General features: G+C 42.5%; 1 protein-coding gene across 9 annotated transcripts in view; it reads left to right on the top strand.

Moving 5' to 3' along the window:
- mecom (MDS1 and EVI1 complex locus) overlaps positions 1-17993 on the top strand; it is a 738436-nt gene that overhangs the window by 505903 nt on the left and 214540 nt on the right. The window contains exon 1 of one of the 9 annotated variants that reach the window (XM_080185877.1): positions 13322-13410. The exons of the other annotated variants lie outside the window; for them this stretch is intronic. The gene's annotated coding sequence lies outside the window, so the exon portion shown is untranslated. Of the gene's footprint in view, positions 1-13321; positions 13411-17993 lie in introns of those variants that run through there. 9 annotated transcript variants of the gene reach the window in all.

Here is a 17993-nt window from a genome sequence, read left to right as displayed (position 1 = left end):
CACCCCACATGAAATCAAGAAACTGCTGAAGGCACTGGATACTGCAGTGGCTGTGACAATACTCCAGTTATGGTTCTGAAGTCTTGTACTCCAGAATGTGCCACGCCCCTGGCTATGCTGTTCTAATTCAGCTACAACACTGGCATCTAGTCAGCAATGTGGAAAATTGCCCAGGTATGTCCTGTACACAAAACATCAGGACACATCCAACCAGGACAATTACCATTAATCTTAATCATCAGTAAATTGTTGGAAGTGGTCATCATCAGTTCTATCAAGCAGCATCTGCCCAGCAATAACCTGCTCAGTGACGATCAATTTGAGTTCTGTCAGAATCACTCAGCTTCTGGCTTATAGAAAGTCTTGGTACAAACATGGACAAAAGAGTTGTACTCCAGAGCTGAGGTGAAAGTGATTGCCCTTGACATCAAGGTAGCCTTTGACCTAGTGTGGGATCAAGGGGGCCTGGCAAAACTGGAGTCAATGAGAACCAGAGGGAGAGCTATTCACTGGTTGGAGTCATACCTAGCGCAAAGGAAGATGGTTGTGGTTGTTGGTGGTCCCAGGACATCTCTACAGGGATTGGTCGGAGTATTGTCCTAGACAATATTCAGCTGCTTCATCAATGACCATAGAAAAGTTATCGTAGAATCATCCAAATGCAGCAAGACCTGGACAAAGTCTAGGCTTGGACTGACATGTGACAAGTTACATTGACATCACACAAATAGCAGGCAATGACTATTTACAGCAAGAGAGAATCTAACCATTGCCCCTTGATATTCAATGGCATTTCCATTATTGAAACCCCCCCACCCACAACTATCAATACCCTTGGGATTACCATTGGCCAGAAATTTAACTGGACTATCCATATAAATATTGTGGCTACAACAACAGGTCAGAGGCAACAGGTCAACAACAGGGAATCTTGTGGTGAGTAACTCACGACATGGTTCCCAAAAGTCTGTCGACAAACTATAAGGCACAAATGATGAGTGTGATGGAATGCTCTCCACTTGTCTGGATGAATGTAGTTCTAACAACAGTCAAAAAGTTTGGCATCATTCAGGACAAAGCAGCCTGCTGGATTGGCACCCCATCCACAAACATTCACTCCCTCCACCACCAACGCTCAGTAGCAGCAGTGTGTACTGTCTACAAGATATACTGCAGGAACTCACCAAAGCTTCTTAGACAGCACCTTGCAAACCTGTGACCTCTACCATCTCGAAAGATAAGGGCAGCAGATGCGTGGGAACACCAGCACCTGAAAGTTCCCCTTCAAGGCACTCACCATCCTGACTTGGAAATATATCACTGTTTCTCCACTATTGCTGAATCAAAATCCTGGAACTTCTTCCTTAATAACACTGTGGGTTTACCTACACCGCATTCATTGCAGCGGTTTAAAAAGGCAGCTCACCACCACCAAGAGCAATGAATAATGGAAAATAAAGACAGGCTTGGCCAGTGAATTGTTCCCATGAATTGTTTTGGTAGGGTTATCTTTAAAAAAATGTTCCAAGAAAAATATTGGATTAGGGTTTGTTGTAATGACAATGGAACTGTCAGCATTCCTTGTCAATATTCCCCTGAAACTGACAGCTGGAATACAGTTAGTGATTCTGTGCTTTTTGCTGCAGTTTTTGAGGTCTCCCCACTTTGCAGTCAATTAGAAATCACTGAATTGAAGAAAACTTCCACTCTTACCTTTTTACTCTATCTGTCTCGACCCTTGGAAAATTTGCAACCTGTTAAGTGAGGTATAGTTGAGTTTTTAACAGTGTATTAAGTTTATAGTTACCGCTAAACAGCCTCATTGATCCTGAGAGCTTATTTTATATTTGATGAATGTCAATTATCTCCGTAATGATGAGAAATTTAACATATTTTTAAAATCCTATTTGAGGTTTAACTTTTAGCTTTTACCTTAATTTCATGCATATATCTCAATTGTATATTTTGTTATCTGTTAAATCTCAAATTCAAAGTGAAATAATTCAATGCTTTTCACTTCCTGGTTTACTGCCTGTGAGGACACTTCATTGTGATTGGCTGTGACTGTGTCTCATGACCCTACTGCTGCTGAGTGCTTAGAAAGCTCCTTGACTTGGCACCAGATTCAAACTAAGGGCAGGAAAGATGGAATCCTTGTGCTACAATCATCAGAACTTTGCCAGCAGCTTTCTTCAGGGTCAGTGGCAAGTACATTGGTTTCACTGCTTATTGTAAAATCCATTTGGAATCTCTATTCTCAATTTCTAATTGTAGATGACCTGCTGCAGAATTCCAGTGTGATTCAGCACCAATAGGACAGAACATTTCCTTCCCACCCACTATGGACAGACTATGCAAAGGTTCGTTAATCTCAAGTGGGAATTTTTGGCCTTAGAGGATTTTTTTATTCATTCATGGGAGATGGTGCTCACTGGCTGGTCAGCATTTTTTGCCCATCCCTAGTTGCCCTTAGAGGGCAGTTGAGAGGCAATCACATTGCTGTGGCTCTGGAGTCTCATGTAGGCCAGACCAGGTAAGGACAGCAGACTCCCTTCACTAAAGGGCATTAATGCACTAGATGGGGTTTTTCCGACAATCAACATTGATTTCATGGTTATCAATAGATTCTTATTTTCCAGATATCTTTAATTGAATTCAAGTTCCAGCATCTGCTGTGGTGGGGTTCGAACCCTTCCCAGAACATTGGCTGAGTATCTGGATTAATAGTCCAGCGATAATACCATTAGGCCATTGCCTAGTGAGCGTGGCTGGAAAATCCCACCCATAAAGTTACTAAACTGTCCTACTTTTTACTTTAACATTGGCCAGAGACTATCTAAGCATGCTTCCCGATGGACCATTGATAGGTCCAGAGAGAGTACCGTTTTCTCCAGGATGGGTGGTGAGAGGGGAAGAGAATGTTTCAGGAATTGACCTCTTACACAGAAATGGTGGTTAAGAAACCTTCTCATGTCAGTCCTAATTGTGATTGTCAGTTGCTGACTGCGGACGTTTTTAAATGCATCTGAGCTGTCTCTTTGGGATGTGACCTTTCTGATTACATTGAACAATGTGCGAGTAACATTAACAAAGCACATGTTGATTCCATATGTTTACTTCAACATGTGAGCTCTGAAGGTTACAACCAAGTAACTAAGACTTTAGTCAAATAGTGCCTGAAACCATATTCGGGCCTCCTTCCGTTGGACCGGCCAGTGGGGTGGGAGAGCTCTAATAGCCCTTATCCCATGTGTCTCTTCACTTCCACATTTGCCCTTGTTTTCCCAAAGGGATAGAGATGGCAAGAGACTCCGCTGACTTGTGTATGAAAGACTCTTTAAATGAAGATGGCCTTGGCCTGTAGCAGTCAGACTGATAAATGATGCGTGGAAATCGGGCACATTTCCTACTGCCAGGGGCCATGGTCAGCCTGCTGCAGAGCCGAACAATGGAGAGGACTGAGGTGATCCAGAACGTGAAGTAGCACTCCCATCAGGCCCTTTATCACTCTGGGCCAAGCAAGGTCAGGCCAAAGGGTCAGGCAGATTGTCAGGGGCACACAATGGCAGCAAGCAAGATGGTTGACAGTGGAGACAAGATTAATGCTCTCCAAACGTCACGACTAAATTACTTTTTAAATGCAACTTCACTTAATTTAACAAGATTTTACATTTCGTGGGATGAATGTTAAAGCCAAGTGCTCATTTTCTAATGGTGCTTAGGTCAGATTTAAACAGCTTTGAGATTTCTTGGCTGTGTAATTATTATTTTAGCCTTTTTCCTCCTGAGTTACTTCTCTCTTGTCACGACACATGCCACCCATTAGCCGGGAGGGTGGGTGGGCAATCTGCTTTGAGGTGTCAGTAAATGCATGAGTACTAAGCCATGAGTAGGGTTACTGATTCATTGAGGAATTCCACGTCCACAGACATTTCCATCCTTCACCTAGTGAAGAAGCACCTTGTGTCTACTTAGTGACTTACTTTTTCTTGCTGGCTTCCCCTGTATCCTTGTTAACACCAGGGAACTCACCATCAGAGACCCAAAGCCATGTCATCATGTTCTATGGCACATTATTTATACATCATAAAGTTTAATCTTTTAATTTGACTTGATTTAATTTTTATTGTTACGTGTATTAGAGTCCAGTGAAAAGTATTGTTTCTTGCGCGCTATACAGACAAAGCATACTGTTCATAGAGAGGGAGACTAGAGAGTGAAGAATGTAGCATTACAGTCATAGCTAGGGTATAGAGAATGATCAACTGAATGCAAGGTAGGTCCATTCAAAAGTCTGATGGCAGCAGAGAAAAAGCTGTTCTTGAGTCAGTTGGTACATGACTTCAGACTTTTGTATCTTTTTCCCAATGGAAGAAGGTGGAAGAGAGAATGTCCAGGGTGCGTGGGGTCCAGGATCTGGTACGTCATAACATTCACAGTTAAAACCATCTGGAATGATATAGCAGTGGAGAAAGCCATTCGGCCCATTCTGCTTGTGCTGGTTTTGGAGTTTCTTCAAACTAAATACTTCATGAATTAAAATATAAGTAAAACCCCCAGCAAACCCTGAAATGTGCAGTGAAATGGCATCAGCATGCTACAAGGACAATAGTTGCAAAGCAGGAGGGAAAACAATGGTTCCTTAAAAAGCAAATAAAATGATCAGCGTGGCCAGGGTTTTATGGCCCTTCCCTCTCGGCAGGATATTACGGTCTGCCAAACTGAATAGAGATTTAAATGGGGGAGACATGCCATGGGGATGGAAAGTGGGGGGCTGCATAAAATCCTGGGCCACAATGACAATATTCAGGGGAATGGAAGGGCAGAAGTCTTGGGAGACCATGGGGTAGGTTTTCAATTTGACAGCTGGGCAGAAGGCTGTGTTACAGATTGGCCTGCTGTTATAGGTGATTTCTATAACGCACGGTCAGTCAGCAACAGCAGTTTTACACCTGGGCGAGATGTTGAAAATCTAACAGAAATGTTTTATGGTCGAGGTCAGTTATTTTGAAATTACTGTAAATATCCCCTGAGCACCAAGGTGTTTGTGGAACAAGGTAAAATTACTAATGTTCTAAATGTTAAGCAGCCATTATGGAAATGGAATCAGTGGACCTGGGAGTTACAGATTAAACAATTTTTTGATTTGATTTGATTTACTATTGTCACATGTATTAGTTTACAGTGAAAAGTACTGTTTCTTGCGCGCTATACAGACAAAGCATACCGTACAAAGAGAAGGAAAGGAGAGAATGCAGAATGTAGTGTTACAGTCATAGCCAGGGTGCAGAGAAAGATCAATTTAATGCAAAGTAAGTTGATTCAAAAGTCTGACAGCAGTAGGGAAGAAGTTGTTCTTGAGTCGCTTGGTATGTGTCCTCAGACGTTTGTATATTTTTCCCGATGGAAGAGAGAATGTCTGGGGTGCATCGGAGCCTTAATTATACTGACTGCTTTGCCAAAGCAGCGGGAAGTGTAGACAGAGTCAACGGATGGGAAGCTGGTTTGTGGGATGGATTGGGTGACATTCACGACTTTTTGTAGTTCCTTGTGGTCTTGGGCAGAGCAGGAGACATACCAAGCTGTGATACAAACAGAAAGTATGCTTCCTGTGGTGCATCTGTAAAAGTCGTAGCTGACATGCCAAATTTCCTTAGCCTTCTGAGAAAGTAGAGGCATTGGTGGGCTTTCTTTTCTGAAGTAAAAAAAAACTGTTCAGGTAACATATTGATGGCTAAAACAAGGACAAGTTGAGCTTCATTGATTACTCAGTGAGTAAATACACCTTACAATCTGGTATCATCAAGAAGATTCTACATCCAGTGATGGAAAGAAAGAAAAACTTGCATTAAACAGCATCTTTCATAACCCTGGAAAATCCTAAAGCACTTTACACCTGAAAGTACTGTAGTCACTCTAATGTAAGAGAACTCCACAACCAATCGGTGATAGCAAGCTCCCACGAACAGTTTTTGTAATGATGACCAATAACATCAATTTCATAGAGGGATAAATAGTGACAAGGACACTGGAGATAATTCCACCATTCTTCTTTGAAACACTGCCGGAGAATCTTTTACATCCACTTGACAGAGCAGATGGAGCCTGGACTTAACCTCTCATCCGAAGGGTGACACCTCTGACAGTGCAGCACTACCTCAGTACTGCACTCTTGTGTCAGCCTTCTTCTAGTCTGAGCTAATCCCAACCAGGGTAGCTGGAGAGATGGCATGATCTGCAGTAAGTTGTTGTTGTTTCTCATCTGGCATCTAGTGGAACACAAGGCAGACTTTTGTCTGTTCCCACTGTGAGCTTTACAGGGAACTTTTGCTAAATGCTTCTAGTGTGAGAGCCACTCATGTAAATATTGGAAAACAACAGCTTTAATTGTGATTTCCCTACTTCCTTTTGGCCAAATAACTTGTCAACAACCACTGTTTAGGCTCATGCAATATTAATGAACACATGGAAGAGGTAACATTGTTTGCACCTTTGCAAACATAACCTACCCTGATTCCTTGTCCTAAGCCTTTCAGACAAGGAGACAATTGGAGCGTGGTGGTGCTAGGAGACATCTACTGCTGAAATGATTTTGTGCCGATATGCCATCACAATTCATTTTTGAACTGAATAGTGGTCTGTTTGGTGGAAACTGTTTGGTGACTTTAAGGTTGGAGAATATTGAGCGAAACTTCATCATTCATGCCTCGATTTACCCGTGGGAAGAGCTATCATTCATTATGCAGAACATCCAGGCAGCCTTCTGAATGAAAGGTGTTCAGTAATATTATATTTAGAGCCACCTGCATTGCGGTTTGCAGTTTTTTAAAATTATGCTTTCCTCAAAAACCAAAGGAAAAAAAACAGAAACGTTCTTCAGGATCTTCATCATCTTTATCAATCTCCTTCGAATTGAAGTGAAAATAGATTCCAAAATGTAATGTATTTGGGAGGCAGTAAAGGAAGTTAAAATGTGTAGAATGGCCAACAAGAGCACCAGTGATAAATTGTTCTAGACTCCTGGGGGATTCTGAACATTAAGTTCCCTTCTCCGAGAGTACAAACGTTCTATTCAGTGTGTTTGAGGCATGATGACTTTGTGATTTAGAACTCGTGCATATTGATCATCTGAAAGGAACAAAGCTTTTAAAATTTGAAAGTTGTGATTTATGGAATGGCAGAAAAAGGTACAAAAGATTTGACAGAAATGCGGTGCAAGCATCATTGGGAGAAGTTGTTGGGAAACCTCACACCAGGAGCTTTATACTCGAGCAGGAAGAAGATTTAATGAGTTCCATGTTCACATAAAGTCTGACACAGGTTATAAGTTGAAAAAAGAGATTGTAGTTACAACAATACCTGTTCAAACTAACGTTTGAATTTTAAAATGTGCAATTAAACCTAGCCCCTGTTTCAAAACATCGTTTCTCCCCATTTCCATTTATTTCTGTTACATTTTTCTCAATGCCTGCAATCCATTGTTGCCACCCTAGATCAAGGTGTAGAGTGAGTGAAGCACCTGTGTACATCATAAACCTCACCAACAGCTTCCAGATTGATTGATCAGGGCACATGTTTGAGTAATATATTAATAAGCCGTCAAATCCTGGAATAAGTTTCCATTCCCGCCGCTAAGTCACTTCTTCTGGGATGGGAGAGTTTGCAATGTAAGTGAAATCCATGTGCCATCCTCAGTTAAGGCGAGAATCCATTGTGAAATCTCCTCGTCAGATCCAGAATCTCACAGTTGAAGATGTGAGGTCAGATCACGCTAAAACTCATATATCTTAAGCCTGGATGGGAATTCAGCGCTCTCAGCAACAAGGCACAGGGTTATCCTCGAAAAAATAGAACTTGAACTCACGACCCCAGATTGAAAGACTTTTGATTTGACTTAGTTTGATTTATTATTGTCACATGTATTAGAATACAGTGAAAAGCACTGTTTCTTGTGCGCTATACAGACAAAACATACCATGGCCAATCAACCTAACCCGCACATCTTTGGACTGTGGGAGGAATCTGGAGCACTGGAAGGAAACCCACGCAGCCATGGGGAGAACCTGCAAACCCCACACAAACAGTGACCCGAGGCTGGAATTGAACCTGGGTCCCTGGTGCTGTGAGGCAATAGTGCTAACCACTGTGCCACCACTGCTAAATTGACCCTCATGTCAGGGTAAATATGTGGGTTTATGTGAATAGGGCCTGAGTGGGATTGTGATTGGTGCAGACTTGATGGGCCAAATAGCCTCCTTCTGCACTGTTGGGATTCTGTGATCCTTTGATGACTTCATTATTAGACAGCAAATTATAACACCTCTATTCCAAACAGAATTGATTTCAATGTTCCAGAATTTGTTGAGATAATAAAGACATATGAACAACGCATGCGGTTATGAATTTTAAAAATGTTGCAGCAATTTGTGGCAAGAAATAACTATCTTGCAAACTGTGAATTGTTACAAGTTATTTGCTAATAGGAACATAAGAACATAAGAGCAGGAGTAGGCCATCTAGCCCTTCGAGCCCGCCCTGCCATTCAATAAGATCCTGGCTGTTCTGAAGTGGATCAGTTCCACTCTCCGCATAACCCTTAATTCCCTTGTCTGTCAAAAACCTATCTACCTGTCACTTAAATATATTCAGCGAGGTAGCCTCCACCACTTCAACGGGCAGAGAATTCCAGAGATTCATCATCCTTTGAGTGAAGAAGTTCCTCCTCAACTCTGATCTAAACTGCCACCGACCCCCCCCGCCCCACCTTATCTTGAGGCTGTGCCCTCAATCACTGTTAGTCCTGCTATCCTTTCTAAGCGGGAACAATCTCTCTACCTCTACCCTATCCATCCCTTTCATTATCTTATATGTCTCTATAAGATTCCCCCCTCATCCTTCTAAACTCCAACGAGTACAGACCCAGTCTATTTAGTCTCTCTTCATAGTCCAATCCCCTCATCTCCAGTATCAGCCTAGTGAACCTCCTCTGCACTCCCTCCAAGGCCAAAATATCCTTGCGCAATGTACAAGGAATGTACAAAATCTGCACTGCGCCTCCCGTAGCTTTGTAAAAACCACATTTTGCACTTTACCTTCCCATGATTTTCATTAAGTTGCTGGGTTTGCAAATTAATTGCATATTACACTCACCACAAATTGAAGTCTAATAATTAACTGTGTCACTATGCTTTTAAAGTATTAAGCGACAATTACTTCCAATCAACCTCTCTGGCCCAGAAAATGAACAGTCAAAAAGATGTAGGTTAATTCTTTCAAGTTATCAATTATTGTTGGAGATTTAAAAAATCTTAGTTAGAATTAAAACTTATCTTCTTGCTTTTCCAATCTGCCTCTTTTTCCCTCTTCTAATTCTTTCTCCTTCTTTATTTTTATTTCTGTACCTGAGTTAACATTGAATTCAATGTTATTCTTATTCATCCTCCTTGTCTGTCCAGCTTCAATTCAATTCTCAATCATTTAATTTCATTGTTTAAAGTGATGCCGGTCCAGATTTTCCCTTCCAAGTCAGGGACATTTCCAGGTTCTGCAAACACAATCAGGGAAAAAGAGGCCCAGAAGGTAGCGTATTCATTCCAGCAGGGGTGAGCTGGAATATAAATCAGGTTCACTGCCCTTGAAATGAGCCAGGACTTCAGGTGTGGAGGTGGGCTGGGCAGAATGCCTTTCTTTGTGCTCTGCCAATTTGAAGCTGTTAATAAAAGGAACAAAAAACAATCCCTCCAACCCTCAACCTCATACACGTCCCTTCCCCATTCATGCTAACCTATGCCACTTCATGCCCTTCACCCACTCACTGACCCCTCGTGTCCCTTGTACATTCCCGGAGCCCTTCATTGCCCCTCTGCTAACTTAATTCAAACTCATGCCTATTAATGCCCCCACCCACTACCCTTTGACTTTGCCCTCTCTATGCCAACTCACCTACTATCCACCATGAGTAAGCCCCAGGAGACTTGTTGACATAAAATAAACTTATGCATCTATTGATGATGTCACTATGTAAAAACACTCATTGATAAAAAAACATTAAAACATTGAAAATCCATGAACTAATCTCTTATGAAAACAAACATTTCTATTCTATAACTTGGAGCTATTGATCAAACTGCTTACCTAACAGGCACTCCACAGTAGCAATGTAAGATTGTAAAATCAGTCATGTAGCACAAATTCTATAATGACAACCATCAGGCTTATAAGAACATAAGAACATAAGAAATAGGAGCAGGAGTAGGCCATCCAGCCCTTCGAGCCTGTCCCGCCATTCAATAAGATCATGGCTGATCTGTCGTGGCTCATTTCCACATTCCCGCCCTCTCCCCAGAACCCTTAATCCCCTCTCTTATCAAAAACCCATCAACCCGCGTCTTAAAAATATTTAGCGAGGCAGCCTCCACCACCTCAACGGGCAGAGAATTCCAGAGATTCACCACCCTTTGAGTGAAGAAGTTCCTCCTCAACTCCGTTCTAAATCGCCCCCCCCTTAATCTTGAGGCTGTGCCCCCTAGTCCTACTGTCCTTTCTGAGCAGGAAGAGCCTCTCCACATCTATCCTATCCATCCCATTCATCATCTTATACATCTCAATGAGATCTCCCCTCATTCTTCTAAACTCTAACGAGTACAAGCCTAGTTTATTCAGCCTCTCCTCATAGCTCAACCCCCTCAACTCCGGTATCAGCCTAGTAAACCTCCTCTGCACTCCCTCCAAGGCCAAAATGTCCTTGCGTAAGTACGGCGCCCAAAACTGCACACAGTACTCCAGCTGCGGTCTCACCAATGCCCTATACAGCCACAGCAAGACCTCCCTACTTTTATATTCAATCCCTCTCGCTATGAAGGCCAGCATCCCATTTGCCTTCCTGACCACCTGCTGCACCTGCAAGCTGGGTTTTTGCGACTCATGCACAAGGACCCCGAGGTCCCTCTGCACCGTCGCCTGCTGAAGTTTTTCTCCACGTGAGTAATAATCCTTCCTACCATTATTCCTACCAAAGTGGACTACCTCGCACTTGCCAACATTAAATTCAATTTGCCAGTTCCTGGCCCATTCGCCCAGCCTATCTAGATCCTTCTGCAGATTTCAACAGACAGAGTGAAATAGAAAGCACTGATACTTTATTTAGTTCCACACATTTTTAAATGTGAACCCCAACAGACTTAACTCATTTGACGACTTTAACAGTTCCAATTAGTTTTGATAGTTCCAATGAGTTTTGATGGTTTTGACAGTTCTTTGACAGCATCAACAGTTCCAATAAGTTTATCTACATTTTGTGCACAATCATGTCTACTTTTAATAATGATGTGGCGATGCTGGTGTTAGACTGGAATACGCACAGTAAGAAGTCTCACAACAGCAGGTTAAAGTCCAACAGGTTTATTTGGTAGCACAAGCCACAAGCTTTTGGAACACTGCCCCTTCATCAGGTAAGTGGGAGTTGTGTTCACAAACAGGGCATATATAAACAATAACTCAATTTACAAGATAATGGTTGGAATGCGAGTCTTTACAATAATCAAGTCAAAAAAGGTACAGACAATGTGACTGGAGACAGGATTAAGCACAGGTTAAAGAAAGGTGTATTGACCACACTTCAGCGGTTGCAGGCATTCAGCATCAGATTTTCGGGTAAGCGTTCTCCAAGGCAGCCTTCATGACACATGACAACGCAGAATTGCTGAGCAGAAACTGATAGCCAAGTTCCGCACACATGAGGACGGCCTCAATCGGGACCTTGGGTTCATGTCAGACTACCTTTAACCCCCACGACTTGCCTGGGCTTGCAAAATCTCACTAACTGTCCTGGCTGGAGACAATACACATCTCTTTAACATGCGTTTAATTCTCTCTCCACTCACATTTTCTTACCTTTAAGACTTGATTACATGTAAAGACTCACATTCCAACTATTATTTTAAAATTGAGTTTGTGTCTTTAGATGCCCTGTTTGTGAACACAACTCCCACTCACCTGATGAAGGAGCAGCGCTCTGAAAGCTTGTGATACCAAATAAGACTCTTGGATTTTAACCTGGTGTTGTGAGACTTCTTACTGTACTTTTAAAAATACCAGAAAGTACCTGACCTCTGCCAGATGGTGCCTTGTTTCTTCCAAATGTATCCCAGGACCATATCCAAAAGGGTTCCTTGCCTCTCTGCAAGTGACAAGTTTCAGATCTGCTCCTCTCATGTCTTATCTGCATACTTCAGGTTTTAGAGATCTACTTTACCAAAATCACACAAGTGGAGGAGGCTATTAATTTGTATGAGCAGTTGTCTCCTTGATGTGAGACTAATAACCCTGCCCCTATCCTCCTGCCCGTGTAAAAATGGCAACACCCAAGTTTGGGGGCAGGAATTCCAGTTTTGGGCCTCCATAGGGATTTTCACGGAGAGCCTCCCAGTCTGCATGACAACTCAGACCACACTATTTACCCAGGTACCAGATGCCCCATTGCCCTCACCTTTCCATTTCAGCTCACGCGTCCATCAATATTGGGGCAAAAAAAAGTTTCAAACCTGAACGTGCATGGACATGTCCAATCCACAGGACGTGACAGAAAGAGCCCTCCGGCAGAATCTTGGCCATTATATTCATTTTGCTCTTTTTGGCCAAGTGCCAAAATGCTTCATTAGGAATTTAGCATCTGGTTATTTTCTGCCTTTTAGTGCCATTCTTTTGTGAATGCCCAGTGCCCGGGAAGCCTTGCAATGTTATAAATTTAATACTATCTAATGAGATTCAGAAGTACATTGAAAGAAAATATTGCCTGAGCTTGTTTTATAGGTTTGTGTTTAATCATTTAAAAAAAAATTCTTCATGGAGTGCTGATTGGTATCAAAATAACACACAACCCTATGAAAAGTACATGCAGATAACATCACACAGAGAACAAAGGACTTCTTTTACTGGCATAGTGCAATCTAACCCAGAATGCTCCAGTATAAGCAGACACCTGGACTGCTTGAGAGCTGTTTATTTTTAACATTTCAACTTCCATCTGTGTGAAAAGGAGATTTATCATCAAATCCTATTGTTTCAAGCCATCTCGTTTTTCACGACTTTTGATTGTTTGTAATTGTGCTCCTCTGTTTGTTGCATCCCTCTGCATTTAGCTCACAGGGGCCTGCTTGAAAGACAAAAGCAGTGGTTTTGTAAAAGAGACAAATTGCCCCAAAATGGTCTTGATTGTCTAAATGAAGATAGGATATAAATCACTCACGAGTCCTTTAGGAATCTTATCTGCTGCAGATTATTCTGACAAGGTGGCGACTGATGAGAAGTTGGAGACACAGCCTCTATCATCTCGTACAAAATAATACTAGCAATGCACAGTGTAACCTATTTTCACTGTTGGCTGAGTGTAAAATCCTGGGCGGGTTATAGGTAAGTGCCTGTATCTTTCTCTCTCTTGTCTTCTATTTGTGTTTCGCTTTCTGTATGTACGTGCATGTATTTTTCAATGCTTCTAGTTTTAAAGTTTTATTTTTTTTAAAGTTTATTTATTCGTGTCGCAAGTAGGCTTACATTAGCACTGTAAAGAAGTTACTATGAAAATCCCTAGGTCGCCACAATCCGCCGCCTGTTCGGGTACGCTGAGGGAGAATTTAGCATGGCCAATGCACCTAACCAGCACATCCTTCAGGCTGTGGAAGAACATAAGAACATAAGAAATAGGAGCAGGAGGAAACGGGAGAACCCGGAGGAAACCCATGCAGACACGGAGAGAATGTGCAAACTCCACACAGAGAGTGACCCAAGCCAGGAATTGAACCTGGGTCCCTGGCGCTGTGAGGTAGCAGTGCTAACCACTGTGCCACTATACTTCTTTGTGAGGGGAATTATAACCCAACTTGCCGAATGGAGAGACCCACAGAATTGGATGCAACATTGGGGCTTGATGCCATTATTACCTTCAGTAGCGGGTAAAATCAGGTGGATTGTTAATCCAGTGTTGGACTCTGTCCCACAGATTTCCTGATGGGTGAGTGAGGTTAAAATTGACGCCTGTGAATGAGAGCATGGCTGTCCATGTCTTTGGCTCTGTTTGTGTGCACTGGGGGACTGGAAGACTATACGTGCATGTTCCAGTCCATTGTCACAAAAAAGCTGAATTGCTAAAAATATGACAGGATTTGTTAAAACACAATAGTGAGAAAGGAATGGTATCATGGCCTCACTTGGGTGTAGTTACTGTGATATCTATCTCAAGCTTGATAAATGTTCTAAGGAAGTAATTTGGGAATACAATGTGTGGTCATTTGTTTTCTTGGATGTCGAAAGATTTAGCACAAATTTTTAAGATTGGTTTCACGAAGTTGTAATTAAATGAAGCAATTGCCTGTCTCAGAGGAGGTATAGATGTCTTTGGAAACGCCACAGCATGTAATTTCTTGGGAATCACAGCAGCGGAAGCTGTTTTTGTGTGACTGGACCATTGTGTCCTGTGGTATAATAAGCGCAAAACTCTTTGTCCCAATTAATGCCTGATATCCCCGTTCTATCACTGCTTGAACACTTACTGATAGTGGTAGGATGCACAAAACATTACAAAACCATACTGCTGTTTCAAAGTCATTTGCAAAACATTTCCACTTAGTTTACAGGGTTGCTGTGATGGCCAATTTGCAAGATAATATAATTTCATCTATTCTTCTGTGGAATAAAATGAAATTAATCTCAGTTTCATTGGCTCGATTACGTGTCATAAGTGTGATCAGCCAATCTTTGGTTGCTGTGATACTTGCAACCAACAAGGAACATCTTCTCAAATGTAGAATATAATCATTCTCCATAAACTTTTATCTGCATGCTTTATACATAACAACACAGATTGGAGGCTGGGCCATGAAACTAAGCTTGATGGCAATGTAGCATTCAGTACTACAGGAAACCAGAAATGGAGTACAGGTGGTGGAGGGAGAACTGCCCTCGATGAGTTCCGATGTGGCCCATCCCAATCAGAGAGTTAGGAGGCGTGGGCATCCCAAGCAACATACTGCAATTATGTCAGATGAGCCAATGTTGAAATCAGTCAGTGGTGTATGCTGATTTTGTGACCAATTTGCCATCTTGGACCTCACAGGCTCTGTTAATGCTCTCCTTTAAACAATGCCAGCTGCATGAGGGACTTCCCACTTGCTCGAGTTGAAGGTGTCACCGTACCACTTCCAGCTGAGGTGATTTTGACTTTCCTTAGCTGCTGCAGAGTCAGTGGAAGCACAATATGTCATTGGTGGAGTTCACACAAGCTGTTCAGTCAGAAGGAGGGGTGCTGCATCTTTGGAGCAATGGTATGGATTTGATTGACCTTTAAGTGGAAAACTTACTGTCAGTTTTGGGAGTTTTTTATTGCCACAGTTCCTCTTAGAAATATTGAAATACAGGGAATAAAAGACAGAGAAAGAGGCCATTTAGCCTATCTTTCCAGGAGAACTTTGAGATGGAGCACAGGCAGCAGAGAGAAGAGGTTGTGTATGGAGGGAGACGGAAGGCTCTCAACAGATGAGCTTACCCACCCAGGGTCTTCAGGGAGCACTTCTGTCTTTACATCAAGAAGGAGCAGTGTCTAAGGCAGCTACTCTTTACCAAGGTGGTGGTCACTGACCTGTGCTATCTTCTTGAATTACAGCGCCAAGCTCAGAGTAGGACCAAGATGCTACTGTCAATGACTGTAAAAACCATCATGCCCTCAATTTTGAACCAGTGACCTTAGTGACATATCTCAGTTCATATGCAATGCTGCATCAGCAAGGTCAAGAAAAAGAGCTTTATAACTTTGTTGTCTTTTCCCTGAACACGTGCGCTCTTGGCTTTGCTGGAGAAGCAGAGTAACCAGTGATGTGGGGAGACATTGGCTGCTTGCTCATGGCTCTGCGGGCATCATATCTCAACAGGGATACTCCTCCAAAAGGGTTTCGTTCCTGCAACTGCCATTGGTGGGCGACCATGCATGTTGGTGCATGCCTACTATACCGGCAGCAGTTGCAATGTTTTTATTCTGTACAGTCTGGCCTACAAATGACTCCAGAGCCACAGCAATGTGGTTGACTTTCAACTGCCCTGTGAACAAAGGCAACTTGGAATGGGAGATAAATGCTGGCCAGTCAGCAACAACCATGTCCTATGAATGAACAAAAAAAAGTCAGCCATTTCAGCTACCTTTGAGCCAGCACATTAAACTGGAGTGTGGCTGTTCGGCAATGAGAGCTACCCCACGATACGTAGCTAATGACATACAATATCACCTCCCTTGGGTGCTGGGTTATCCGGCATAGTGATCCCTGCGTATCCTAACAGGCATTAGGGATTTAACATGACATGAATCAAAAGCTTAGGTCTTGTTGTATTGCATTATGGCTGGTATGGTGGCACAGTGGTTAACATTGCTGCCTCATAGTGCCAGTGACCCAGGTTCGATTCCCAGCTTAGGTCACTATCTATGTGGAGTTTGCACATTCTCCTTGTGTCTGTGTGGGTTTCCTGCAGGTGCTCCAGCTTCCTCCCACAGTCCAAAGATGTGCAGGTTAGGTTGATTGGCTGTGGCAAATTGCTACTTAGTGTCGGGGGACTAGCAGAGTAAATGCAAGGTGCTGCAGGGATAGGGGTTGGGTGGGATTGTGATTGGTGCAATCCCAGACTCAATAGGCCAAACAGCCTCCTTCTGCACTGTAGGGATTTGATGACTCGATGATTATCTGGTGAAATAAATATTTGCATTTATATCATGCTCAAAGTGCTTCACAGCCACTGAATTATTTTTGAAATATAGTCAATGTTTTGATGTAGGCAACTACAGCAGCCAATTTTTAAATGGCAAGCTCCCATAAACAATGACTAATTATGGGTTTTAGGAACAGGCTGTAAAATTCTGGCCTAGTCAACGAGGCATTCCTTGAAAGAATAGAAGAAAGTAGTAGTCAGACACCAGAAGCCCTTATCTGAAGAATTCCATGATATAGTTTATATCCAGCTGAAAGGATGAATAAGTCATCTCAAAGGGCTGCACTGAAATGCCAGTCAAGGTGGGACTTGAACCCATGACCTTCTGACTGACAAGATTACTACCACTGAATCTGAGACTGACATCTGAGATGTATTGAACACATTTCACTTTGTGTATCCTCTTGTATGTAACCAGGACAAAGATCTTCATATCTGTACACCCTACATCCACATTAACACAAATGTAGCAACACTGCATACAGTCTGGGAGCTACAGAGTTCAAAGATGGAAATCGTTCAACTGTAATTGGTTACATCTCAATTTTTGCCTGCCATTTCTCTCAAAGGGGAAGGATAGGAAGGAAGGCACTTTTTCCACTCGTGGAAGACTCAATAAGACTCAGGTTGCATAAATTTTAAATTATGAGGTAGAAGGCTAAGCGTGGCTTTTTTCACTCAAAGAACATAAGAACATAAGAAAATAGGAGCAGGAGTAGGCCATCCAGCCCTTCGAGCCTGCCCCGCCATTCAATAAGATCATGGCTGATCTGTCGTGGCTCAGTTCCACATTCCCGCCCTCTCCCCAGAACCCGTAATCCCCTCGCTTATCAAAAACCCATCAACCCACTTCTTAAAAATATTTAGCGAGATAGCCTCTACCACTTCAATGGGCAGAGAATTCCAGAGATTCACCACCCTTTGAGTGAAGAAATTCTTCCTCAACTCCGTTCTAAACCGCCCCCCCTTTATCTTGAGGCTGTGCCCCCTAGTCCTATTATCCTTTCTGAGCAGGAAGAGTCTCTCCACCTCTATCCTATCCATCCCATTCATCATCTTATACATCTCAATGAGATCTCCCCTCATTCTTCTAAACTCTAACGAGTACAAGCCTAGTTTATTCAGCCTCTCCTCATAGCTCAAAGGGTGAGTGGTAATATGGAGCTCACTGCCTGAAAGGACGGTTGGGTCTGAAACGCCTATAACATTTAAGAAGTATTTATATATTCACTTGTGCTGTAGTAAGC

Source organism: Carcharhinus amblyrhynchos, chromosome 3, assembly GCF_965287045.1.
Source record: "Carcharhinus amblyrhynchos chromosome 3, sCarAmb.v2.hapA, whole genome shotgun sequence".
Lineage (NCBI taxonomy): Eukaryota > Metazoa > Chordata > Chondrichthyes > Carcharhiniformes > Carcharhinidae > Carcharhinus > Carcharhinus amblyrhynchos.
Note: the sequence above shows the minus strand (reverse complement) of the source record. Positions and strands in the feature narration are given on the sequence as shown.